Source organism: Stenella coeruleoalba (assembly GCF_951394435.1).
Source record: "Stenella coeruleoalba genome assembly, contig: scaffold_49, whole genome shotgun sequence".
Taxonomy (NCBI): domain Eukaryota; kingdom Metazoa; phylum Chordata; class Mammalia; order Artiodactyla; family Delphinidae; genus Stenella; species Stenella coeruleoalba.
The window spans coordinates 1,036,754-1,062,865 of NW_027646118.1; the positions used below are offsets into that span (position 1 = coordinate 1,036,754).

The following is a 26,112-nucleotide window of genomic DNA, read 5'->3' on the forward strand; positions in this document are numbered from 1 at the left end:
TCTTTTCCTATGCTTTCAGTGCAATTCCAGTCTACCTCCTGAAATCGGTTTCCTGCAATTCTGCCCCACTTTCAAGTCCTCTTGGCATCCTTACTTCAGTCTATTTTTGGACGATAGCTGTCATTTATAACTCTGCAGGTTTGTGAATTACAGTGCCCCTGAGCTCCTTTGTTCAACTCGCTTTCTTTTGAGCTGGCCGCAACACCGCAGGATGGCTTCAGGCCCTAATCTGTTTCCGGTACGGCACGCTGAGCCTTTGGTTATTTCCTGTTCCTGGTGGGAAATGAGAGTTAAATTTGCCCGTCCAGACACCTCCAGCTAGCCTCTCATTGGTTCTCGCTATTCCTGTTCATCTTCCGCAGAAATTGCAAACTGGGCCAAACAGGAGGTTAAAGGCGCTGACTCTCCAAGTGGGGAGAGTGTTAGTAAAGCGTCTGGAATGTTGCACCCGAGTACCAGGGGAGGAAAACTGAGACATATTTGAACACGTCTCCCGTTCACATGGTTGATCATACTTGGGTTCCACATGCATGTTTTAGCTGAAGGAAGAATACCTTAAACCTGGAGAGTTGAGACCCGTGTAATGGGTACCATGCAATATGACTTCAAAGGGTCTTCATTTGCTCACCGAACCTCTCCAATCCTATCACTGCTGCGTTTATGCCCCTGTACACATGCTTGATTCTCTTTTGGAGACATAGCAATCCATAGGTTTTACGATACTTACTAGTCAGGTACATTCTTAGGCGTTTAATATGGGGTGTTGAGTCCATTTCGTTGAGCAAGGAGTAGCTCTTGTCTATTCCATATTTGACTTAAGGAACTTTATCTGTGCTCATTTCAATCTCTGGTTTTATGCAGCACCCCAACTCACCTTTCCCCTTAAGCAAGCATAAGTTGGTTTTCTAAATTTGAGACCCTGTTCTGTTCTGTAATTCAGTTCCTGTGTAGCCAAGTTTACATTCCGTGTATTACTGATATCTTATGATGTTTCTTTTTCTGTGTGACTTATTTCAGTTAGAATCATCATACCTGAATCCACTCATTGTGATGCTAAGGGCCTGATGACATAGATTTCATTGCTGAGTGATATTGCTTTGTAAGTAAATACCACAACTTCTTTATCCATTTTTCACTTTCTGCGATGTTGAACTTGTACTGTAAACGAGGTTCTTGTAAACAGAGCCGTTCCAAACTTTGGGGTGGCTGTGTCTTTTTGATTTTAATTTCCCTAAGCTATAGGACCATAAGTGGAAGTGCCCTAGGTTCTGTTGCTTTGTTTTTTAGATGTTTCAGGAAACACCATACACTTCTCCCGAGTGGTTGTTGGCAATTTACATCCCGCCCATCAGCATAACAAGGCTCCCAGTTCTCCATGGCCTGTCCTGCCTTTCTGGATTTTACACTTTTTTCAGATGGCCCTTTTGACCGGGGGGAAGTGAGTCTTCATTGTAGTGCAGATTTCCTTTGCAAGCTTGCTTGGTTGGCCAAAAAGGGCGTATGCGTTTTTTCCTGAATATATTCAGGAAAAAACGCATACGCCCTTTTTGGCCAAGTGCATCATTGTGGACGTTCTGCCTCTTTTCCTATGCTTTCAATGCAATTCCAGTCTACCTCCTGAAATCGGTTTCCTGCAATTCTGCCCCGCTTTCAAGTCCTCTTGGCAGCCTTACTTCAGTGTATTTTTGGACGATAACTGTCATTTATAACTCTGCAGTTTTGTGAATTACTGTGCCCCTGGGCTCCTTTCTTCAACTCGCTTTCTTTTGAGCTGGCCGCAACACCGCAGGATGGCTTCAGGCCCTAATCTGGTTCCGGTACGGCACGCTGAGCCTTTGGTTATTTCCTCTTCCTGGTGGGAAATGAGAGTTAAATTTGCCCGTCCAGACACCTCCAGCTAGCCTCTCATTGGTTCTCGCTATTCCTGTTCATCTTCCGCAGAAATTGCAAACTGGGCCAAACAGGAGGTTAAAGGGACTGACTCTCCAAGTCGGGAGAGTGTTAGTGAAGCGTCTGGAATGTTGCACCCGAGTACCAGGGGAGGAAAACTGAGACATATTTGAACACGTCTCCCGTTCACATGGTTGATCATACTCTGGGTTCCACATGCATGTTTTAGCTGAAGGAAGAATACCTTAAACATGGAGAGTTGAGACCCGTGGAATGGGTACCATGCAATATGACTTCAAAGGGTCTTCATTTGCTCACCGAACCTCTCCAATCCTATCACTGCTGCGTTTATTCCCCTGTACACACGCTTGATTCTCTTTTGGAGACATAGCAATCCATAGGTTTTAAGATACTTACTAGTCAGGTACATTCTTAGGTGTTTAATATGGGGTGTTGAGTCCATTTCGTTGAGCAAGGAGTAGCTCTTGTCTATTCCATATTTGGCTTAAAGAACTTTATCTGTGCTCATTTCAATCTCTGGTTTTATGCAGCACCCCAACTCACCTTTACCCTTAAGCAAGCATAAGTTGGTTTTCTAAATTTGAGAACCTGTTCTGTTTTGGAATTCAGTTCCTGTGTAGCCAAGTTTACATTCCGTGTATTAGTGATATCTTATGATGTTTCTTTTTCTGTGTGACTTATTTCAGTTAGAATCATCGTACCTGAATCCACTCATTGTGCTGCTAAGGGCCTGATGACACAGATTTCATTGCTGAGTGATATTGCTTTGTAAGTAAATACCACAACTTCTTTATCCATTTTTCACTTTCTGCGATGTTGAACTTGTACTGTAAACGAGGTTCTTGTAAACAGAGCCGTTCCAAACTTTGGGGTGACTGTGTCTTTTTGATTTTAATTTCCCTAAGCTATAGGACCATAAGTGGCAGTGCCCTAGGCTCTGTTGCTTTGTTTTTTAGATGTTTCAGGAAACACCATACACTTCTCCCGAGTGTCTGTTGGCAATTTACATCCCGCCCATCAGCATAACAAGGCTCCCAGTTCTCCATGGCCTGTCCTGCCTTTCTGGATTTTACACTTTTTTCAGATGGCCCTTTTGACCGGGGGGAAGTGAGACTTCATTGTAGTGCAGATTTCCTTTGCAAGCTTGCTTGGTTGGCCAAAAAGGGCGTATGCGTTTTTTCCTGAATATATTCAGGAAAAAACGCATACGCCCTTTTTGGCCAAGTGCATCATTGTGGACGTTCTGCCTCTTTTCCTATGCTTTCAGTGCAATTCCAGTCTACCTCCTGAAATCGGTTTCCTGCAATTCTGCCCCGCTTTCAAGTCCTCTTGGCAGCCTTACTTCAGTCTATTTTTGGACGATAGCTGTCATTTATAACTCTGCAGGTTTGTGAATTACAGTGCCCCTGAGCTCCTTTCTTCAACTCGCTTTCTTATGACCTGGCCGCAACACCGCAGGATGTCTTCAGGCCCTAATCTGGTTCCGGCACGGCACGCTGAGCCTTTGGTTGATTCCTCTTCCTGGTGGTAAATGAGAGTTAAATTTGCCCATCCAGACACCTCCAGCTAGTCTCTCATTGGTTCTCGCTATTCCTGTTCATCTTCCACAGAAATTGCAAACTGGGCCAAAGAGGAGGTTAAAGGGACTGACTCTCCAAGTGGGGAGAGTGTTAGTAAAGCGTCTGGAATGTTGCACCCGAGTACCAGGGGAGGAAAACTGAGACATATTTGAACACGTCTCCCGTTCACATGGTTGATCATACTTGGGTTCCACATGCATGTTTTAGCTGAAGGAAGAATACCTTAAACCTGGCGAGTTCAGACCCGTGTAATGGGTACCATGCAATATGACTTCAAAGGGTCTTCATTTGCTCACCGAACCTCTCCAATCCTATCACTGCTGCGTTTATGCCCCTGTACACATGCTTGATTCTCTTTCGGAGACATAGCAATCCATAGGTTTTAAGATACTTACTAGTCAGGTACATTCTTAGGCGTTTAATATGCGGTGTTGAGTCCATTTCGTTGAGCAAGGAGTAGCTCTTGTCTATTCCATATTTGGCTTAAGGAACTTTATCTGTGCTCATTTCAATCTCTGGTTTTATTCAGCACCCCAACGCACCTTTACCCTTAAGCAAGCATAAGTTGGTTTTCTAAATTTGAGACCCTGTTCTGTTCTGTAATTCAGTTCCTGTGTAGCCAAGTTTACATTCCGTGTATTACTGATATCTTATGATGTTTCTTTTTCTGTGTGACTTATTTCAGTTAGAATCATCATACCTGAATCCACTCATTGTGATGCTAAGGGCCTGATGACATAGATTTCATTGCTGAGTGATATTGCTTTCTAAGTAAATACCACAACTTCTTTATCCATTTTTCACTTTCTGCGATGTTGAACTTGTACTGTAAACGAGGTTCTTGTAAACAGAGGCGTCCCAAACTTTGGGGTGGCTGTGTCTTTCTGATTTTAATTTCCCTAAGCTATAGGGCCATAAGTGGCAGTGCCCTAGGCTCTGTTGCTTTGTTTTTTAGATGTTTCAGGAAACACCATACACTTCTCTCGAGTGTCTGTTGGCAATTTACATCCCGCCCATCAGCATAACAAGGCTCCCAGTTCTCCATGGCCTGTCCTGCCTTTCTGGATTTTACACTTTTTTCAGATGGCCCTTTTGACCGGGGGGAAGTGAGACTTCATTGTAGTGCAGATTTCCTTTGCAAGCTTGCTTGGTTGGCCAAAAAGGGCGTATGCGTTTTTTCCTGAATATATTCAGGAAAAAACGGATACGCCCTTTTTGGCCAAGTGCATCATTGTGGACGTTCTGCCTCTTTTCCTATGCTTTCAATGCAATTTCAGTCTACCTCCTGAAATCGGTTTCCTGCAATTCTGCCCCGCTTTCAAGTCCTCTTGGCAGCCTTACTTCAGTCTATTTTTGGACGATAGCTGTCATTTATAACTCTGCAGGTTTGTGAATTACAGTGCCCCTGAGCTCCTTTCTTCAACTCGCTTTCTTGTGACCTGGCCGCAACACCGCAGGATGGCTTCAGGCCCTAATCTGGTTCTGGCACGGCACGCTGAACCTTTGGTTATTTCCTCCTCCTGCTGGGAAATGAGAGTTAAATTAGCCCGTCCAGACACCTCCAGCTAGCCTCTCATTGGTTCTCGCTATTCCTGTTCATCTTCCGCAGAAATTGCAAACTGGGCCAAACAGGAGGTTAAAGGCGCTGACTCTCCAAGTGGGGAGAGTGTTAGTAAAGCGTCTGGAATGTTGCACCCGAGTACCAGGGGAGGAAAACTGAGACATATTTGAACACGTCTACCGTTCACATGGTTGATCATACTTGGGTTCCACATGCATGTTTTAGCTGAAGGAAGAATACCTTAAACCTGGAGAGTTGAGACCCGTGTAATGGGTACCATGCAATATGACTTCAAAGGGTCTTCATTTGCTCACCGAACCTCTCCAATCCTATCACTGCTGCGTTTATTCCCCTGTACACATGCTTGATTCTCTTTCGGAGACATAGCAATCCATAGGTTTTTAAGATACTTACTAGTCAGGTACATTCTTAGGCCTTTAATATGCGGTGTTGAGTCCATTTCGCTGAGCAAGGAGTATCTCTTGTCTATTCCATATTTGACTTAAGGAACTTTATCTGTGCTCATTTCAATCTCTGGTTTTATGCAGCACCCCAACTCACCTTTCCCCTTAAGCAAGCATAAGTTGGTTTTCTAAATTTGAGACCCTGTTCTGTTCTGTAATTCAGTTCCTGTGTAGCCAAGTTTACATTCCGTGTATTACTGATATCTTATGATGTTTCTTTTTCTGTGTGACTTACTTCAGTTAGAATCATCATACCTGAATCCACTCATTGTGCTGCTAAGGGCCTGATGACACAGATTTCATTGCTGAGTGATATTGCTTTGTAAGTATATACCACAACTTCTTTATCCATTCTTCACTTTCTGCGATGTTGAACTTGTACTGTAAACGAGGTTCTTGTAAATGGAGCCGTTCCAAACTTTGGGGTGGCTGTGTCTTTTTGATTTTAATTTCCCTAAGCTATAGGACCATAAGTGGAAGTGCCCTAGGTTCTGTTGCTTTGTTTTTTAGATGTCTCAGGAAACACCATACACTTCTCCCAAGTGGTTGTTGGCAATTTACATCCCGCCCATCAGCATAACAAGGCTCCCAGTTCTCCATGGCCTGTCCTGCCTTTCTGGATTTTACACTTTTTTCAGATGGCCCTTTTGACCGGGGGGAAGTGAGACTTCATTGTAGTGCAGATTTCCTTTGCAAGCTTGCTTGGTTGGCCAAAAAGGGCGTATGCGTTTTTTCCTGAATATATTCAGGAAAAAACGCATACGCCCTTTTTGGCCAAGTGCATTATTGTGGACGTTCTGCCTCTTTTCCTATGCTTTCAATGCAATTCCAGTCTACCTCCTGAAATCGGTTTCCTGCAATTCTGCCCCGCTTTCAAGTCCTCTTGGCCGCCTTACTTCAGTCTATTTTTGGACGATAGCTGTCATTTATAACTCTGCAGGTTTGTGAATTACAGTGCCCCTGAGCTCCTTTCTTCAACTCGCTTTCTTGTGAGCTGGCCGCAACACCGCAGGATGGCTTCAGGCCCTAATCTGGTTCCGGCACGGCACACTGAGCCTTTGGTTATTTCATCTTCCTGGTGGGAAATGAGAGTTAAATTTGCCCGTCCAGACACCTCCAGCTAGCCTCTCATTGGTTTTCGCTATTCCTGTTCATCTTCCGCAGAAATTGCAAACTGGGCCAAACAGGAGGTTAAAGGCGCTGACTCTCCAAGTGGGGAGAGTGTTAGTAAAGCGTCTGGAATGTTGCACCCGAGTACCAGGGGAGGAAAACTGAGACATATTTGAACACGTCTCCCGTTCACATGGTTGATCATACTTGGGTTCCACATGCATGTTTTAGCTGAAGGAAGAATACCTTAAACCTGGGTATTTGAAACCCGTGGAATGGGTACCATGCAATATGACTTCAAAGGGTCTTCATTTGCTCACTGAACCTCTCCAATCCTATCACTGCTGCGTTTATGCCCCTGTACACATGCTTGATTCTCTTTCGGAGACATAGCAATCCATAGGTTTTAAGATACTTACTAGTCAGGTACATTCTTAGGCGTTTAATATGCGGTGTTGAGTCCATTTCGTTGAGCAAGGAGTAGCTCTTGTCTATTCCATATTTGGCTTAAGGAACTTTATCTGTGCTCATTTCAATCTCTGGTTTTATGCAGCACCCCAACTCACCTTTCCCCTTAAGCAAGCATAAGTTGGTTTTCTAAATTTGAGACCCTGTTCTGTTCTGTAATTCAGTTCCTGTGTAGCCAAGTTTACATTCCGTGTATTACTGATATCTTATGATGTTTCTTTTTCTGTGTGACTTATTTCAGTTAGAATCATCATACCTGAATCCACTCATTGTGCTGCTAAGGGCCTGATGACACAGATTTCATTGCTGAGTGATATTGCTTTGTAAGTAAATACCACAACTTTTTAATCCATTTTTCACTTTCTGCGATGTTGAACTTGTACTGTAAACGAGGTTCTTGTAAACAGAGCCGTTCGAAACTTTGGGGTGGCTGTGTCTTTTTGATTTTAAATTCCCTAAGCTATAGGACCATAAGTGGAAGTGACCTAGGCTCTGTTACTTTGTTTTTTAGATGTTTCAGGAAACACCATACACTTCTCCCGAGTGTTTGTTGGCAATTTACATCCCGCCCTTCAGCATAACAAGGCTCCCAGTTCTCCATGCCCTGTCCTGCCTTTTTGGATTTTACACTTTTTTCAGATGGCCCTTTTGACCGGGGGGAAGTGAGACTTCATTGTAGTGCAGATTTCCTTTGCAAGCTTGCTTGGTTGGCCAAAAAGGGCGTCTGCGTTTTTTCCTGAATATATTCAGGAAAAAACGCATACGCCCTTTTTGGCCAAGTGCATCATTGTGGACGTTCTGCCTCTTTTCCTATGCTTTCAATGCAATTCCAGTCTACCTCCTGAAATCGGTTTCCTGCAATTCTGCCCCGCTTTCAAGTCCTCTTGGCAGCCTTACTTCAGTGTATTTTTGGACGATAACTGTCATTTATAACTCTGCAGGTTTGTGAATTACAGTGCCCCTGGGCTCCTTTCTTCAACTCGCTTTCTTTTGAGCTGGCCGCAACACCGCAGGATGGCTTCAGGCCCTAATCTGGTTCCGGTACGGCACGCTGAGCCTTTGGTTATTTCCTCTTCCTGGTGGGAAATGAGAGTTAAATTTGCCCGTCCAGACACCTCCAGCTAGCCTCTCATTGGTTCTCGCTATTCCTGTTCATCTTCCGCAGAAATTGCAAACTGGGCCAAACAGGAGGTTAAAGGCGCTGACTCTCCAAGTGGGGAGAGTGTTAGTAAAGCGTCTGGAATGTTGCACCCGAGTACCAGGGGAGGAAAACTGAGACATATTTGAACACGTCTCCCGATCACATGGTTGATCATACTCTGGGTTCCACATGCATGTTTTATCTGAAGGAAGAATACCTAAAACCTGGGTAGTTGAAACCCGTGGAATGGGTACCATGCAATATGACTTCAAAGGGTCTTCATTTGCTCACCGAACCTCTCCAATCCTATCACTGCTGTGTTTATGCCCCTGTATACATGCTTGATTCTCTTTCGGAGACATAGCAATCCATAGGTTTTAAGATACTTGCTAGTCAGGTACATTCTTAGGCGTTTAATATGCGGTGTTGAGTCCATTTCGTTGAGCAAGGAGTAGCTCTTGTCTATTCCATATTTGACTTAAGGAACTTTATCTGTGCTCATTTCAATCTCTGGTTTTATGCAGCACCCCAACTCACCTTTACCCTTAAGCAAGCATAAGTTGGTTTTCTAAATTTGAGACCCTGTTCTGTTCTGTAATTCAGTTCCTGAGTAGCCAAGTTTACATTCCGTGTATTACTGATATCTTATGATGTTTCTTTTTCTGTGTGACTTACTTCAGTTAGAATCATCATACCTGAATCCACTCATTGTGCTGCTAAGGGCCTGATGACACAGATTTCATTGCTGAGTGATATTGCTTTGTAAGTAAATACCACAACTTCTTTATCCATTTTTCACTTTCTGCGATGTTGAACTTGTACTGTAAACGAGGTTCTTGTAAACAGAGCCGTTCCAAACTTTGGGGTGGCTGTGTCTTTTTGATTTTAATTTCCCTAAGCTATAGGACCATAAGTGGAAGTGCCCTAGGTTCTGTTGCTTTGTTTTTTAGATGTTTCAGGAAACACCATACACTTCTCCCGAGTGGTTGTTGGCAATTTACATCCCGCCCATCAGCATAACAAGGCTCCCAGTTCTCCATGGCCTGTCCTGCCTTTCTGGATTTTACACTTTTTTCAGATGGCCCTTTTGACCGGGGGGAAGTGAGACTTCATTGTAGTGCAGATTTCCTTTGCAAGCTTGCTTGGTTGGCCAAAAAGGGCGTATGCGTTTTTTCCTGAATATATTCAGGAAAAAACGCATACGCCCTTTTTGGCCAAGTGCATCATTGTGGACGTTCTGCCTCTTTTCCTATGCTTTCAATGCAATTCCAGTCTACCTCCTGAAATCGGTTTCCTGCAATTCTGCCCCGCTTTCAAGTCCTCTTGGCAGCCTTACTTCAGTCTATTTTTGGACGATAGCTGTCATTTATAACTCTGCAGGTTTGTGAATTTCAGTGTCCCTGAGCTCCTTTCTTCAACTCGCTTTCTTTTGAGCTGGCCGCAACACCGCAGGATGGCTTCAGGCCCTAATCTGGTTCTGGTACGGCACGCTGAGCCTTTGGTTAATTCCTCTTCCTGGTGGGAAATGAGAGTTAAATTTGCCCGTCCAGACACCTCCAGCTAGTCTCTCATTGGTTCTCGCTATTCCTGTTCATCTTCCGCAGAAATTGCAAACTGGGCCAAACAGGAGGTTAAAGGGACTGACTCTCCAAGTGGCGAGAGTGTTAGTAAAGCGTCTGGAATGTTGCACCCGAGTACCAGGGGAGGAAAACTGAGACATATTTGAACACGTCTCCCGATCACATGGTTGATCATACTCTGGGTTCCACATGCATGTTTTAGCTGAAGGAAGAATACCTTAAACCTGGGTAGTTGAAACCCATGGAATGGGTACCATGCAATATGACTTCAAAGGGTCTTCATTTGCTCACCGAACCTCTCCAATCCTATCACTGCTGCGTTTATGCCTCTGTACACATGCTTGATTCTCTTTTGGAGACATAGCAATCCATAGGTTTTAAGATACTTACTAGTCAGGTACATTCTTAGGCGTTTAATATGGGGTGTTGAGTCCATTTCGTTGAGCAAGGAGTAGCTCTTGTCTATTCCATATTTGGCTTAAGGAACTTTATCTGTGCTCATTTCAATCTCTGGTTTTATGCAGCACCCCAACTCACCTTTACCCTTAAGCAAGAATAAGTTGGTTTTCTAAATTTGAGACACTGTTCTGTTCTGTAATTCAGTTCCTGTGTAGCCAAGTTTACATTCCGTGTATTACTGATATCTTATGATGTTTCTTTTTCTGTGTGAGTTATTTCAGTTAGAATCATCATACCTGAATCCACTCATTGTGCTGCTAAGGGTCTGATGACACAGATTTCATTGCTGAGTGATATTGCTTTGTAAGTAAATACCACAACTTCTTTATCCATTTTTCACTTTCTGCGATGTTGAACTTGTACTGTAAACGAGGTTCTTGTAAACAGAGGCGTCCCAAACTTTGGGGTGGCTGTGTCTTTTTGATTTTAATTTCCCTAAGCTATAGGACCATAAGTGGAAGTGCCCTAGGTTCTGTTGCTTTGTTTTTTAGATGTTTCAGGAAACACCATACACTTCTCCCGAGTGGTTGTTGGCAATTTACATCCCACCCATCAGCATAACAAGGCTCCCAGTTCTCCATGGCCTGTCCTGCCTTTCTGGATTTTACACTTTTTTCAGATGGCCCTTTTGACCGGGGGGAAGTGAGACTTCATTGTAGTGCAGATTTCCTTTGCAAGCTTGCTTGGTTGGCCAAAAAGGGCGTATGCGTTTTTTCCTGAATATATTCAGGAAAAAACGCATACGCCCTTTTTGGCCAAGTGCATCATTGTGGACGTTCTGCCTCTTTTCCTATGCTTTCAATGCAATTCCAGTCTACCTCCTGAAATCGGTTTCCTGCAATTCTGCCCCGCTTTCAAGTCCTCTTGGCAGCCTTACTTCAGTCTATTTTTGGACGATAGCTGTCATTTATAACTCTGCAGGTTTGTGAATTACAGTGCCCCTGAGCTCCTTTGTTCAACTCGCTTTCTTTTGAGCTGGCCGCAACACCGCAGGATGGCTTCAGGCCCTAATCTGGTTCCGGTACGGCACGCTGAGCCTTTGGTTATTTCCTCTTCCTGGTGGGAAATGAGAGTTAAATTTGCCCGTCCAGACACCTCCAGCTAGCCTCTCATTGGTTCTCGCTATTCCTGTTCATCTTCCGCAGAAATTGCAAACTGGGCCAAACAGGAGGTTAAAGGCGCTGACTCTCCAAGTGGGGAGAGTGTTAGTAAAGCATCTGGAATGTTGCACCCGAGTACCAGGGGAGGAAAACTGAGACATATTTGAACACGTCTCCCGTTCACATGGTTGATCATACTTGGGTTCCACATGCATGTTTTAGCTGAAGGAAGAATACCTTAAACCTGGAGAGTTGAGACCCGTGGAATGGGTACCATGCAATATGACTTCAAAGGGTCTTCATTTGCTCACCGAACCTCTCCAATCCTATCACTGCTGCGTTTATGTCCCTGTACACACGCTTGATTCTCTTTTGGAGACATAGCAATCCATAGGTTTTAAGATACTTACTAGTCAGGTACATTCTTAGGCGTTTAATATGGGGTGTTGAGTCCATTTCGTTGAGCAAGGAGTAGCTCTTGTCTATTCCATATTTGGCTTAAGGAACTTTATCTGTGCTCATTTCAATCTCTGGTTTTATGCAGCACCCCAACTCACCTTTCCCCTTAAGCAAGCATAAGTTGGTTTTCTAAATTTGAGACCCTGTTCTGTTCTGTAATTCAGTTCCTGTGTAGCCAAGTTTACATTCCGTGTATTACTGATATCTTATGATGTTTCTTTTCTGTGTGACATACTTCAGTTAGAATCATCATACCTGAATCCACTCATTGTGCTGCTAAGGACCTGATGACACAGATTTCATTGCTGAGTGATATTGCTTTGTAAGTAAATACCACAACTTCTTTATCCATTTTTCACTTTCTGCGATGTTGAACTTGTACTGTAAACGAGGTTCTTGTAAACAGAGCCGTTCCAAAGTTTGGGGTGGCTGTGTCTTTTTGATTTTAATTTCCCTAAGCTATAGGACCATAAGTGGAAGTGCCCTAGGTTCTGTTGCTTTGTTTTTTAGATGTTTCAGGAAACACCATACACTTCTCCCGAGTGGTTGTTGGCAATTTACATCCCGCCCATCAGCATAACAAGGCTCCCAGTTCTCCATGGCCTGTCCTGCCTTTCTGGATTTTACACTTTTTTCAGATGGCCCTTTTGACCGGGGGTAAGTGAGACTTCATTGTAGTGCAGATTTCCTTTGCAAGCTTGCTTGGTTGGCCAAAAAGGGCGTATGCGTTTTTTCCTGAATATATTCAGGAAAAAACACATACGCCCTTTTTGGCCAAGTGCATCATTGTGGACGTTCTGCCTCTTTTCCTATGCTTTCAATGCAATTCCAGTCTACCTCCTGAAATCGGTTTCCTGCAATTCTGCCCCGCTTTCAAGTCCTCTTGGCAGCCTTACTTCAGTCTATTTTTGGACGATAGCTGTCATTTATAACTCTGCAGGTTTGTGAATTACAGTGCCCCTGAGCTCCTATCTTCAACTCGCTTTCTTTTGAGCTGGCCGCAACACCGCAGGATGGCTTCAGGCCCTAATCTGGTTCCGGAACGGCATGCTGAGCCTTTGGTTATTTCCTCTTCCTGGTGGGAAATGAGAGTTAAATTTGCCCGTCCAGACACCTCCAGCTAGCCTCTCATTGGTTCTCGCTATTCCTGTTCATCTTCCGCAGAAATTGCAAACTGGGCCAAACAGGAGGTTAAAGGCGCTGACTCTCCAAGTGGGGAGAGTGTTAGTAAAGCGTCTGGAATGTTGCACCCGAGTACCAGGGGAGGAAAACTGAGACATATTTGAACACGTCTCCCGTTCACATGGTTGATCATACTTGGGATCCACATGCATGTTTTAGCTGAAGGAAGAATACCTTAAACCTGGAGAGTTGAGACCCGTGTAATGGGTACCATGCAATATGACTTCAAAGGGTCTTCATTTGCTCACCGAACCTCTCCAATCCTATCACTGCTGCGTTTATGCCCCTGTACACACGCTTGATTCTCTTTTGGAGACATAGCAATCCATAGGTTTTAAGATACTTACTAGTCAGGTACATTCTTAGGCGTTTAATATGGGTTGTTGAGTCCATTTCGTTGAGCAAGGAGTAGCTCTTGTCTATTCCATATTTGACTTAAGGAACTTTATCTGTGCTCATTTCAATCTCTGGTTTTATGCAGCACCCCAACTCACCTTTCCCCTTAAGCAAGCATAAGTTGGTTTTCTAAATTTGAGACCCTGTTCTGTTCTGTAATTCAGTTCCTGTGTAGCCAAGTTTACATTCCGTGTATTACTGATATCTTATGATGTTTCTTTTTCTGTGTGACTTACTTCAGTTAGAATCATCATACCTGAATCCACTCATTGTGCTGCTAAGGGCCTGATGACACAGATTTCATTGCTGAGTGATATTGCTTTGTAAGTAAATACCACAACTTCTTTATCCATTTTTCACTTTCTGCGATGTTGAACTTGTACTGTAAACGAGGTTCTTGTAAACGGAGCCGTTCCAAACTTTGGGGTGGCTGTGTCTTTTTGATTTTAATTTCCCTAAGCTATAGGACCATAAGTGGAAGTGCCCTAGGTTCTGTTGCTTTGTTTTTTAGATGTTTCAGGAAACACCATACACTTCTCCCGAGTGGTTGTTGGCAATTTACATCCCGCCCATCAGCATAACAAGGCTCCCAGTTCTCCATGGCCTGTCCTGCCTTTCTGGATTTTACACTTTTTTCAGATGGCCCTTTTGACCGGGGGGAAGTGAGACTTCAATGTAGTGCAGATTTCCTTTGCAAGCTTGCTTGGTTGGCCAAAAAGGGCGTATGCGTTTTTTCCTGAATATATTCAGGAAAAAACGCATACGCACTTTTTGGCCAAGTGCATCATTGTGGACGTTCTGCCTCTTTTCCTATGCTTTCAATGCAATTCCAGTCTACCTCCTGAAATCGGTTTCCTGCAATTCTGCCCCGCATTCAAGTCCTCTTGGCCGCCTTACTTCAGTGTATTTTTGGACGATAGCTGTCATTTATAACTCTGCAGGTTTGTGAATTACAGTGCCCCTGAGCTCCTTTCTTCAACTCGCTTTCTTGTGAGCTGGCCGCAACACCGCAGGATGGCTTCAGGCCCTAATCTGGTTCCGGCACGGCACACTGAGCCTTTGGTTATTTCCTCTTCCTGGTGGGAAATGAGAGTTAAATTTGCCCGTCCAGACACCTCCAGCTAGTCTCTCATTGGTTTTCGCTATTCCTGTTCATCTTCCGCAGAAATTGCAAACTGGGCCAAACAGGAGGTTAAAGGCGCTGACTCTCCAAGTGCGGAGAGTGTTAGTAAAGCGTCTGGAATGTTGCACCCGAGTACCAGGGGAGGAAAACTGAGACATATTTGAACACGTCTCCCGTTCACATGGTTGATCATACTTGGGTTCCACATGCATGTTTTAGCTGAAGGAAGAATACCTTAAACCTGGGTATTTGAAACCCGTGGAATGGGTACCATGCAATATGACTTCAAAGGGTCTTCATTTGCTCACCGAACCTCTCCAATCCTATCACTGCTGCGTTTATGCCCCTGTACACATGCTTGATTCTCTTTCGGAGACATAGCAATCCATAGGTTTTAAGATACTTACTAGTCAGGTACATTCTTAGGCGTTTAATATGCGGTGTTGAGTCCATTTCGTTGAGCAAGGAGTAGCTCTTGTCTATTCCATGTTTGGCTTAAGGAACTTTATCTGTGCTCATTTCAATCTCTGGTTTTATGCAGCACCCCAACTCACCTTTACCCTTAAGCAAGCATAAGTTGGTTTTCTAAATTTGAGACCCTGTTCTGTTCTGTAATTCAGTTCCTGTGTAGCCAAGTTTACATTCCGTGTATTACTGATATCTTATGATGTTTCTTTTTCTGTGTGACTTATTTCAGTTAGAATCATCATACCTGAATCCACTCATTGTGCTGCTAAGGGCCTGATGACACAGATTTCATTGCTGAGTGATATTGCTTTGTAAGTAAATACCACAACTTTTTAATCCATTTTTCTCTTTCTGCGATGTTGAACTTGTACTGTAAACGAGGTTCTTGTAAACAGAGCCGTTCGAAACTTTGGGGTGGCTGTGTCTTTTTGATTTTAAATTCCCTAAGCTATAGGACCATAAGTGGAAGTGACCTAGGCTCTGTTGCTTTGTTTTTTAGATGTTTCAGGAAACACCATACACTTCTCCCGAGTGTTTGTTGGCAATTTACATCCCGCCCTTCAGCATAACAAGGCTCCCAGTTCTCCATGACCTGTCCTGCCTTTTTGGATTTTACACTTTTTTCAGATGGCCCTTTTGACCGGGGGGAAGTGAGACTTCATTGTAGTGCAGATTTCCTTTGCAAGCTTGCTTGGTTGGCCAAAAAGGGCGTATGCGTTTTTTCCTGAATATATTCAGGAAAAAACGCATACGCCCTTTTTGGCCAAGTGCATCATTGTGGACGTTCTGCCTCTTTTCCTATGCTTTCAATGCAATTCCAGTCTACCTCCTGAAATCGGTTTCCTGCAATTCTGCCCCACTTTCAAGTCCTCTTGGCAGCCTTACTTCAGTCTATTTTTGGACGATAGCTGTCATTTATAACTCTGCAGGTTTGTGAATTACAGTGCCCCTGAGCTCCTTTCTTCAACTCGCTTTCTTTTGAGCTGGCCGCAACACCGCAGGATGGCTTCAGGCCCTAATCTGGTTCCAGCACGGCACGCTGAGCTTTTGGTTATTTCTTCTTCCTCTTGGGAAATGAGAGTTAAATTTGCCCGTCCAGACACCTCCAGCTAGTCTCTCATTGGTTCTCCCTATTCCTGTTCATCTTCCGCAGAAATTGCAAACTGTGCCAAACAGGAGGTTAAAGGCGCTGACTCTCCAAGTGGGGAGAGTGTTAGTAAAGCGTCTGGAATGTTGCACCCGAGTACCAGGGGAGGAAAACTGAGACATATTTGAACACGTCTCCCGATCACATGGTTGATCATACTCTGGGTTCCACATGCATGTTTTATCTGAAGGAAGAATACCTAAAACCTGGGTAGTTGAAACCCGTGGAATGGGTACCATGCAATATGACTTCAAAGGGTCTTCATTTGCTCACCGAACCTCTCCAATCCTATCACTGCTGCGTTTATGCCCCTGTACACATGCTTGATTCTCTTTCGGAGACATAGCAATCCATAGGTTTTAAGATACTTACTAGTCAGGTACATTCTTAGGCGTTTAATATGCGGTGTTGAGTCCATTTCGTTGAGCAAGGAGTAGCTCTTGTCTATTCCATATTTGACTTAAGGAACTTTATCTGTGCTCATTTCAATCTCTGGTTTTATGCAGCACCCCAACTCACCTTTACCCTTAAGCAAGCATAAGTTGGTTTTCTAAATTTGAGACCCTGTTCTGTTCTGTAATTCAGTTCCTGTGTAGCCAAGTTTACATTCCGTGTATTACTGATATCTTATGATGTTTCTTTTTCTGTGTGACTTACTTCAGTTAGAATCATCATACCTGAATCCACTCATTGTGCTGCTAAGGGCCTGATGACACAGATTTCATTGCTGAGTGATATTGCTTTGTAAGTAAATACCACAACTTCTTTATCCATTTTTCACTTTCTGCGATGTTGAACTTGTACTGTAAACGAGGTTCTTGTAAACGGAGCCGTTCCAAACTTTGGGGTGGCTGTGTCTTTTTGATTTTAATTTCCCTAAGCTATAGGACCATAAGTGGAAGTGCCCTAGGTTCTGTTGCTTTGTTTTTTAGATGTTTCAGGAAACACCATACACTTCTCCCGAGTGGTTGTTGGCAATTTACATCCCGCCCATCAGCATAACAAGGCTCCCAGTTCTCCATGGCCTGTCCTGCCTTTCTGGATTTTACACTTTTTTCAGATGGCCCTTTTGACCGGGGGGAAGTGAGACTTCATTGTAGTGCAGATTTCCTTTGCAAGCTTGCTTGGTTGGCCAAAAAGGGCGTATGCGTTTTTTCCTGAATATATTCAGGAAAAAATGCATACGCCCTTTTTGGCCAAGTGCATCATTGTGGACGTTCTGCCTCTTTTCCTATGCTTTCAATGCAATTCCAGTCTACCTCCTGAAATCGGTTTCCTGCAATTCTGCCCCGCTTTCAAGTCCTCTTGGCAGCCTTACTTCAGTCTATTTTTGGACGATAGCTGTCATTTATAACTCTGCAGGTTTGTGAATTACAGTGCCCCTGAGCTCCTTTCTTCAACTCGCTTTCTTGTGACCTGGCCTCAACACCGCGGGATGGCTTCAGGCCCTAATCTGGTTCCGGTACGGCACGCTGAGTCTTTGGTTATTTCCTCTTCCTGGTGGGAAATGACAGTTAAATTTGCCCGTCCAGACACCTCCAGCTAGCCTCTCATTGGTTCTCGCTATTCCTGTTCATCTTCCGCAGAAATTGCAAACTGGGCCAAACAGGAGGTTAAAGGCGCTGACTCTCCAAGTGGGGAGAGTGTTAGTAAAGCGTCTGGAATGTTGCACCCGAGTACCAGGGGAGGAAAACTGAGACATATTTGAACACGTCTCCCGTTCACATGGTTGATCATACTTGGGTTCCACATGCATGTTTTAGCTGAAGGAAGAATACCTAAAACATGGGTAGTTGAAACCCGTGGAATGGGTACCATGCAATATGACTTCAAAGGGTCTTCATTTGCTCACCGAACCACTCCAATCCTATCACTGCTGCGTTTATGCCCCTGTACACATGCTTGATTCTCTTTCGGAGACATAGCAATCCATAGGTTTTAAGATACTTACAAGTCAGGTACATTCTTAGGCGTTTAATATGCGGTGTTGAGTCCATTTCGTTGAGCAAGGAGTAGCTCTTGTCTATTCCATATTTGGCTTAAGGAACTTTATCTGTGCTCATTTCAATCTCTGGTTTTATGCAGCAACCCAACTCACCTTTCCCCTTAAGCAAGCATAAGTTGGTTTTCTAAATTTGAGACCCTGTTCTGTTTTGGAATTCAGTTCCTGTGTAGCCAAGTTTACATTCCGTGTATTAGTGATATCTTATGATGTTTCTTTTTCTGTGTGACTTATTTCAGTTAGAATCTTCATACCTGAATCCACTCATTGTGATGCTAAGGGCCTGATGACACAGATTTCATTGCTGAGTGATATTGCTTTGTAAGTGAATATTACAACTTCTTTATCCATTTTTCACTTTCTGCGATGTTGAACTTGTACTGTAAACGAGGTTCTTGTAAACAGAGCCGTTCCAAACTTTGGGGTGGCTGTGTCTTTTTGATTTTAATTTCCCTAAGCTATAGGACCATAAGTGGAAGTGCCCTAGGCTCTGTTGCTTTGTTTTTTAGATGTTTCAGGAAACACCATACACTTCTCCCAAGTGTCTGTTTGCAATTTACATCCCACCCATCAGCATAACAAGGCTCCCAGTTCTCAATGGCCTGTTGCCTTTCTAGATTTTACACTTTTTTCAGATGGCCCTTTTGACCGGGGGGAAGTGAGACTTCATTGTAGTGCACATTTCCTTTGCAAGCTTGCTTGGTTGGCCAAAAAGGGCGTATGCGTTTTTTCCTGAATATATTCAGGAAAAAACGCATACGCCCTTTTTGGCCAAGTGTATTATTGTGGACGTTCTGCCTCTTTTCCTATGCTTTCAATGCAATTCCAGTCTACCTCCTGAAATCGGTTTCCTGCAATTCTGCCCCACTTTCAAGTCCTCTTGGCAGCCTTACTTCAGTCTATTTTTGGACGATAGCTGTCATTTATAACTCTGCAGGTTTGTGAATTACAGTGCCCCTGAGCTCCTTTCTTCAACTCGCTTTCTTGTGACCTGGCCGTAACACCGCAGGATGGCTTCAGGCCGTAATCTTGTTCCGGCCCGGCATGCTGAGCCTTTGGTTATTTCCTTTTCCTGGTGGGAAATGAGAGTTAAATTTGCCCGTCCAGACACCTCCAGCTAGTCTCTCATTGGTTCTCGCTATTCCTGTTCATCTTTCGCAGAAATTGCAAACTGGGCCAAACAGGAGGTTAAAGGCGCTGACTCTCCAAGTGGGGAGAGTGTTAGTAAAACGTCTGGAATGTTGTACCCGAGTATCAGGGGAGGAAAACTGAGACATATTTGAACACATCTCCCGTTCACATGGTTGATCATACTTGGGTTCCACATGCATGTTTTAGCTGAAGGAAGAATACCTTAAACCTGGAGAGTTAAGACCCGTGTAATGGGTACCATGCAATATGACTTCAAAGGGTCTTCATTTGCTCACCGAACCTCTCCAATCCTATCACTGCTGCGTTTATGCCCCTGTACACATGCTTGATTCTCTTTCGGAGACATAGCAATCCATAGGTTTTTAAGATACTTACTAGTCAGGTACATTCTTAGGCGTTTAATATGCGGTGTTGAGTCCATTTCGTTGAGCAAGGAGTATCTCTTGTCTATTCCATATTTGACTTAAGGAACTTTATCTGTGCTCATTTCAATCTCTGGTTTTATGCAGCACCCCAACTCACCTTTACCCTTAAGCAAGCATAAGTTGGTTTTCTAAATTTGAGACCCTGTTCTGTTCTGTAATTCAGTTCCTGTGTAGCCAAGTTTACATTCCGTGTATTACTGATATCTTATGATGTTTCTTTTTCTGTGTGACTTACTTCAGTTAGAATCATCATACCTGAATCCACTCATTGTGCTGCTAAGGGCCTGATGACACAGATTTCATTGCTGAGTGATATTGCTTTGTAAGTAAATACCACAACTTCTTTATCCATTTTTCACTTTCTGCGATGTTGAACTTGTACTGTAAACGAGGTTCTTGTAAACGGAGCCGTTCCAAACTTTGGGGTGGCTGTGTCTTTTTGATTTTAATTTCCCTAAGCTATAGGACCATAAGTGGAAGTGCCCTAGGTTCTGTTGCTTTGTTTTTTAGATGTTTCAGGAAACACCATACACTTCTCCCGAGTGGTTGTTGGCAATTTACATCCCGCCCATCAGCATAACAAGGCTCCCAGTTCTCCATGGCCTGTCCTGCCTTTCTGGATTTTACACTTTTTTCAAATGGCCCTTTTGACCGGGGGGAAGTGAGACTTCATTGTAGTGCAGATTTCCTTTGCAAGCTTGCTTGGTTGGCCAAAAAGGGCGTATGCGTTTTTTCCTGAATATATTCAGGAAAAAACGCATACGCCCTTTTTGGCCAAGTGCATCATTGTGGACGTTCTGCCTCTTTTCCTATGCTTTCAATGCAATTCCAGTCTACCTCCTGAAATCGGTTTCCTGCAATTCTGCCCCGCTTTCAAGTCCTCTTGGCAGCCTTACTTCAGTCTATTTTTGGACGATAGCTGTCATTTATAACTCTGCAGGTTTGTGAATTACAGTGCCCCTGAGCTCCTTTCTTCAACTCGCTTTCTTTTGAGCTGGCCGCAACACCGCAGGATGGCTTCAGGCCCTAATCTGGTTCCGGTACGGCACGCTGAGCCTTTGGTTATTTCCTCTTCCTGGTGGGAAATGAGAGTTAAATTTGCCCGTCCAGACACCTCCAGCTAGCCTCTCATTGGTTCTCGCTATTCCTGTTCATCTTCCGCAGAAATTGCAAACTGGGCCAAACAGGAGGTTAAAGGCGCTGACTCTCCAAGTGGGGAGAGTGTTAGTAAAGCGTCTGGAATGTTGCACCCGAGTACCAGGGGAGGAAAACTGAGACATATTTGAACACGTCTCCCGTTCACATGGTTGATCATACTTGGGTTCCACATGCATGTTTTAGCTGAAGGAAGAATACGTAAAACCTGGGTAGTTGAAACCCGTGGAATGGGTACCATGAAATATGACTTCAAAGGGTCTTCATTTGCTCACCGAACCTCTCCAATCCTATCACTGCTGCGTTTATGCCCCTGTACACCTGCTTGATTCTCTTTCGGAGACATAGCAATCCATAGGTTTTAAGATACTTACTAGTCAGGTACATTCTTAGGCGTTTAATATGCGGTGTTGAGTCCATTTCGTTGAGCAAGGAGTAGCTCTTGTCTATTCCATATTTGGCTTAAGGAACTTTATCTGTGCTCATTTCAATCTCTGGTTTTATGCAGCAACCCAACTCACCTTTCCCCTTAAGCAAGCATAAGTTGGTTTTCTAAATTTGAGACACTGTTCTGTTTTGGAATTCAGTTCCTGTGTAGCCAAGTTTACATTCCATGTATTAGTGATATCTTATGATGTTTCTTTTTCTGTGTGACTTATTTCAGTTAGAATCATCATACCTGAATCCACTCATGGTGATGCTAAGGGCCTGATGACACAGATTTCATTGCTGAGTGATATCGCTTTGTAAGTGAATACTACAACTTCTTTATCCATTTTTCACTTTCTGCGATGTTGAACTTGTACTGTAAACGAGGTTCTTGTAAACAGAGCTGTTCCAAACTTTGGGGTGGCTGTGTCTTTTTGATTTTAATTTCCCTAAGCTATAGGACCATAAGTGGAAGTGCCCTAGGCTCTGTTGCTTTGTTTTTTAGATGTTTCAGGAAACACCATACACTTCTCCCAAGTGTCTGTTGGCAATTTACATCCCGCCCATCAGCATAACAAGGCTCCCAGTTCTCAATGGCCTGTTGCCTTTCTGGATTTTACACTTTTTTCAGATGGCCCTTTTGACCGGGGGGAAGTGAGACTTCATTGTAGTGCAGATTTCCTTTGCAAGCTTGCTTGGTTGGCCAAAAAGGGCGTATGCGTTTTTTCCTGAATATATTCAGGAAAAAACGCATATGCCCTTTTTGGCCAAGTGCATCATTGTGGACGTTCTGCCTCTTTTCCTATGCTTTCAATGCAATTCCAGTCTACCTCCTGAAGTCGGTTTCCTGCAATTCTGCCCCGCTTTCAAGTCCTCTTGGCAGCCTTACTTCAGTCTATTTTTGGACGATAGCTGTCATTTATAACTCTACAGGTTTGTGAATTACAGTGCCCCTGAGCTGCTTTCTTCAACTCGCTTTCTTGTGACCTGGCCGCAACACCGCAGGATGGCTTCAGGCCCTAATCTGGTTCCGGCCCGGCATGCTGAGCCTTTGGTTAATTCCTCTTCCTGGTGGGAAATGAGAGTTAAATTTGCCCGTCCAGACACCTCCAGCTAGCCTCTCATTGGTTCTCGCTATTCCTGTTCATCTTCCGCAGAAATTGCAAACTGGGCCAAACAGGAGGTTAAAGGGACTGACTCTCCAAGTCGGGAGAGTGTTAGTAAAGCGTCTGGAATGTTGCACCCGAGTACCAGGGGAGGAAAACTGAGACATATTTGAACACGTCTCCCGATCACATGGTTGATCATACTCTGGGTTCCACATGCATGTTTTAGCTGAAGGAAGAATACCTTAAACCTGGAGAGTTGAGACCCGTGGAATGGGTACCATGCAATATGACTTCAAAGGGTCTTCATTTGCTCACCGAACCTCTCCAATCCTATCACTTCTGCGTTTATGCCCCTGTACACATGTTTGATTCTCTTTCGGAGACATAGCAATCCATAGGTTTTAAGATATTTACTAGTCAGGTACATTCTTAGGCGTTTAATATGCGGTGTTGAGTCCATTTCGTTGAGCAAGGAGTAGTTCTTGTCTATTCCATATTTGACTAAAGGAACTTTATCTGTGCTCATTTCAATCTCTGGTTTTATGCAGCACCCCAACTCACCTTTCCACTTAAGCAAGCATAAGTTGGTTTTCTAAATTTGAGTCCCTGTTCTGTTCTGTAATTCAGTTCCTGTGTAGCCAAGTTTACATTCCGTGTACTACTGATATCTTATGATGTTTCTTTTTCTGTGTGACTTACTTCAGTTAGAATCATCATACCTGAATCCACTCATTGTGCTGCTAAGGGCCTGATGACACAGATTTCATTGCTGAGTGATATTGCTTTGTAAGTAAATACCACAACTTCTTTATCCATTTTTCACTTTCTGCGATGTTGAACTTGTACTGTAAACGAGGTTCTTGTAAACAGAGCCGTTCCAAACTTTGGGGTGGCTGTGTCTTTTTGATTTTAATTTCCCTAAGCTATAGGACCATAAGTGGAAGTGCCCTAGGTTCTGTTGCTTTGTTTTTTAGATGTTTCAGGAAACACCATACACTTCTCCCGAGTGGTTGTTGGCAATTTACATCCCGCCCATCAGCATAACAAGGCTCCCAGTTCTCCATGGCCTGTCCTGCCTTTCTGGATTTTACACTTTTTTCAGATGGCCCTTTTGACCGGGGGGAAGTGAGACTTCATTGTAGTGCAGATTTCCTTTGCAAGCTTGCTTGGTTGGCCAAAAAGGGCGTATGCGTTTTTTCCTGAATATATTCAGGAAAAAATGCATACGCCCTTTTTGGCCAAGTGCATCATTGTGGACGTTCTGCCTCTTTTCCTATGCTTTCAATGCAATTCCAGTCTACCTCCTGAAATCGGTTTCCTGCAATTCTGCCCCGCTTTCAAGTCCTCTTGGCAGCCTTACTTCAGTCTATTTTTGGACGATAGCTGTCATTTATAACTCTGCAGGTTTGTGAATTACAGTGCCCCTGAGCTCCTTTCTTCAACTCGCTTTCTTGTGACCTGGCCTCAACACCGCGGGATGGCTTCAGGCCCTAATCTGGTTCCGGTACGGCACGCTGAGTCTTTGGTTATTTCCTCTTCCTGGTGGGAAATGACAGTTAAATTTGCCCGTCCAGACACCTCCAGCTAGCCTCTCATTGGTTCTCGCTATTCCTGTTCATCTTCCGCAGAAATTGCAAACTGGGCCAAACAGGAGGTTAAAGGCGCTGACTCTCCAAGTGGGGAGAGTGTTAGTAAAGCGTCTGGAATGTTGCACCCGAGTACCAGGGGAGGAAAACTGAGACATATTTGAACACGTCTCCCGTTCACATGGTTGATCATACTTGGGTTCCACATGCATGTTTTAGCTGAAGGAAGAATACCTAAAACATGGGTAGTTGAAACCCGTGGAATGGGTACCATGCAATATGACTTCAAAGGGTCTTCATTTGCTCACCGAACCTCTCCAATCCTATCACTGCTGCGTTTATGCCCCTGTACACATGCTTGATTCTCTTTCGGAGACATAGCAATCCATAGGTTTTAAGATACTTACAAGTCAGGTACATTCTTAGGCGTTTAATATGCGGTGTTGAGTCCATTTCGTTGAGCAAGGAGTAGCTCTTGTCTATTCCATATTTGGCTTAAGGAACTTTATCTGTGCTCATTTCAATCTCTGGTTTTATGCAGCAACCCAACTCACCTTTCCCCTTAAGCAAGCATAAGTTGGTTTTCTAAATTTGAGACCCTGTTCTGTTTTGGAATTCAGTTCCTGTGTAGCCAAGTTTACATTCCGTGTATTAGTGATATCTTATGATGTTTCTTTTTCTGTGTGACTTATTTCAGTTAGAATCATCATACCTGAATCCACTCATTGTGATGCTAAGGGCCTGATGACACAGATTTCATTGCTGAGTGATATTGCTTTGTAAGTGAATATTACAACTTCTTTATCCATTTTTCACTTTCTGCGATGTTGAACTTGTACTGTAAACGAGGTTCTTGTAAACAGAGCCGTTCCAAACTTTGGGGTGGCTGTGTCTTTTTGATTTTAATTTCCCTAAGCTATAGGACCATAAGTGGAAGTGCCCTAGGCTCTGTTGCTTTGTTTTTTAGATGTTTCAGGAAACACCATACACTTCTCCCAAGTGTCTGTTTGCAATTTACATCCCACCCATCAGCATAACAAGGCTCCCAGTTCTCAATGGCCTGTTGCCTTTCTGGATTTTACACTTTTTTCAGATGGCCCTTTTGACCGGGGGGAAGTGAGACTTCATTGTAGTGCACATTTCCTTTGCAAGCTTGCTTGGTTGGCCAAAAAGGGCGTATGCGTTTTTTCCTGAATATATTCAGGAAAAAACGCATACGCCCTTTTTGGCCAAGTGTATTATTGTGGACGTTCTGCCTCTTTTCCTATGCTTTCAATGCAATTCCAGTCTACCTCCTGAAATCGGTTTCCTGCAATTCTGCCCCACTTTCAAGTCCTCTTGGCAGCCTTACTTCAGTCTATTTTTGGACGATAGCTGTCATTTATAACTCTGCAGGTTTGTGAATTACAGTGCCCCTGAGCTCCTTTCTTCAACTCGCTTTCTTGTGACCTGGCCGTAACACCGCAGGATGGCTTCAGGCCCTAATCTTGTTCCGGCCCGGCATGCTGAGCCTTTGGTTATTTCCTTTTCCTGGTGGGAAATGAGAGTTAAATTTGCCCGTCCAGACACCTCCAGCTAGTCTCTCATTGGTTCTCGCTATTCCTGTTCATCTTTCGCAGAAATTGCAAACTGGGCCAAACAGGAGGTTAAAGGCGCTGACTCTCCAAGTGGGGAGAGTGTTAGTAAAGCGTCTGGAATGTTGTACCCGAGTATCAGGGGAGGAAAACTGAGACATATTTGAACACATCTCCCGTTCACATGGTTGATCATACTTGGGTTCCACATGCATGTTTTAGCTGAAGGAAGAATACCTTAAACCTGGAGAGTTAAGACCCGTGTAATGGGTACCATGCAATATGACTTCAAAGGGTCTTCATTTGCTCACCGAACCTCTCCAATCCCATCACTGCTGCGTTTATGCCCCTGTACACATGCTTGATTCTCTTTCGGAGACATAGCAATCCATAGGTTTTTAAGATACTTACTAGTCAGGTACATTCTTAGGCGTTTAATATGCGGTGTTGAGTCCATTTCGTTGAGCAAGGAGTATCTCTTGTCTATTCCATATTTGACTTAAGGAACTTTATCTGTGCTCATTTCAATCT

General features: G+C 43.8%; 1 long non-coding RNA gene across 12 annotated transcripts in view; it reads left to right on the forward strand.

The window, feature by feature from the left end:
• LOC307181315 overlaps window positions 1–26,112 on the forward strand; it is a 2,020,778-nt gene that overhangs the window by 1,029,288 nt on the left and 965,378 nt on the right. Inside the window, exon 5 of one of the 12 annotated variants that reach the window (XR_013826427.1) lies at window positions 21,552–21,623. The exons of the other annotated variants lie outside the window; for them this stretch is intronic. This is a non-coding gene — a long non-coding RNA (uncharacterized lncRNA). Of the gene's footprint in view, window positions 1–21,551; window positions 21,624–26,112 lie in introns of those variants that run through there. 12 annotated transcript variants of the gene reach the window in all.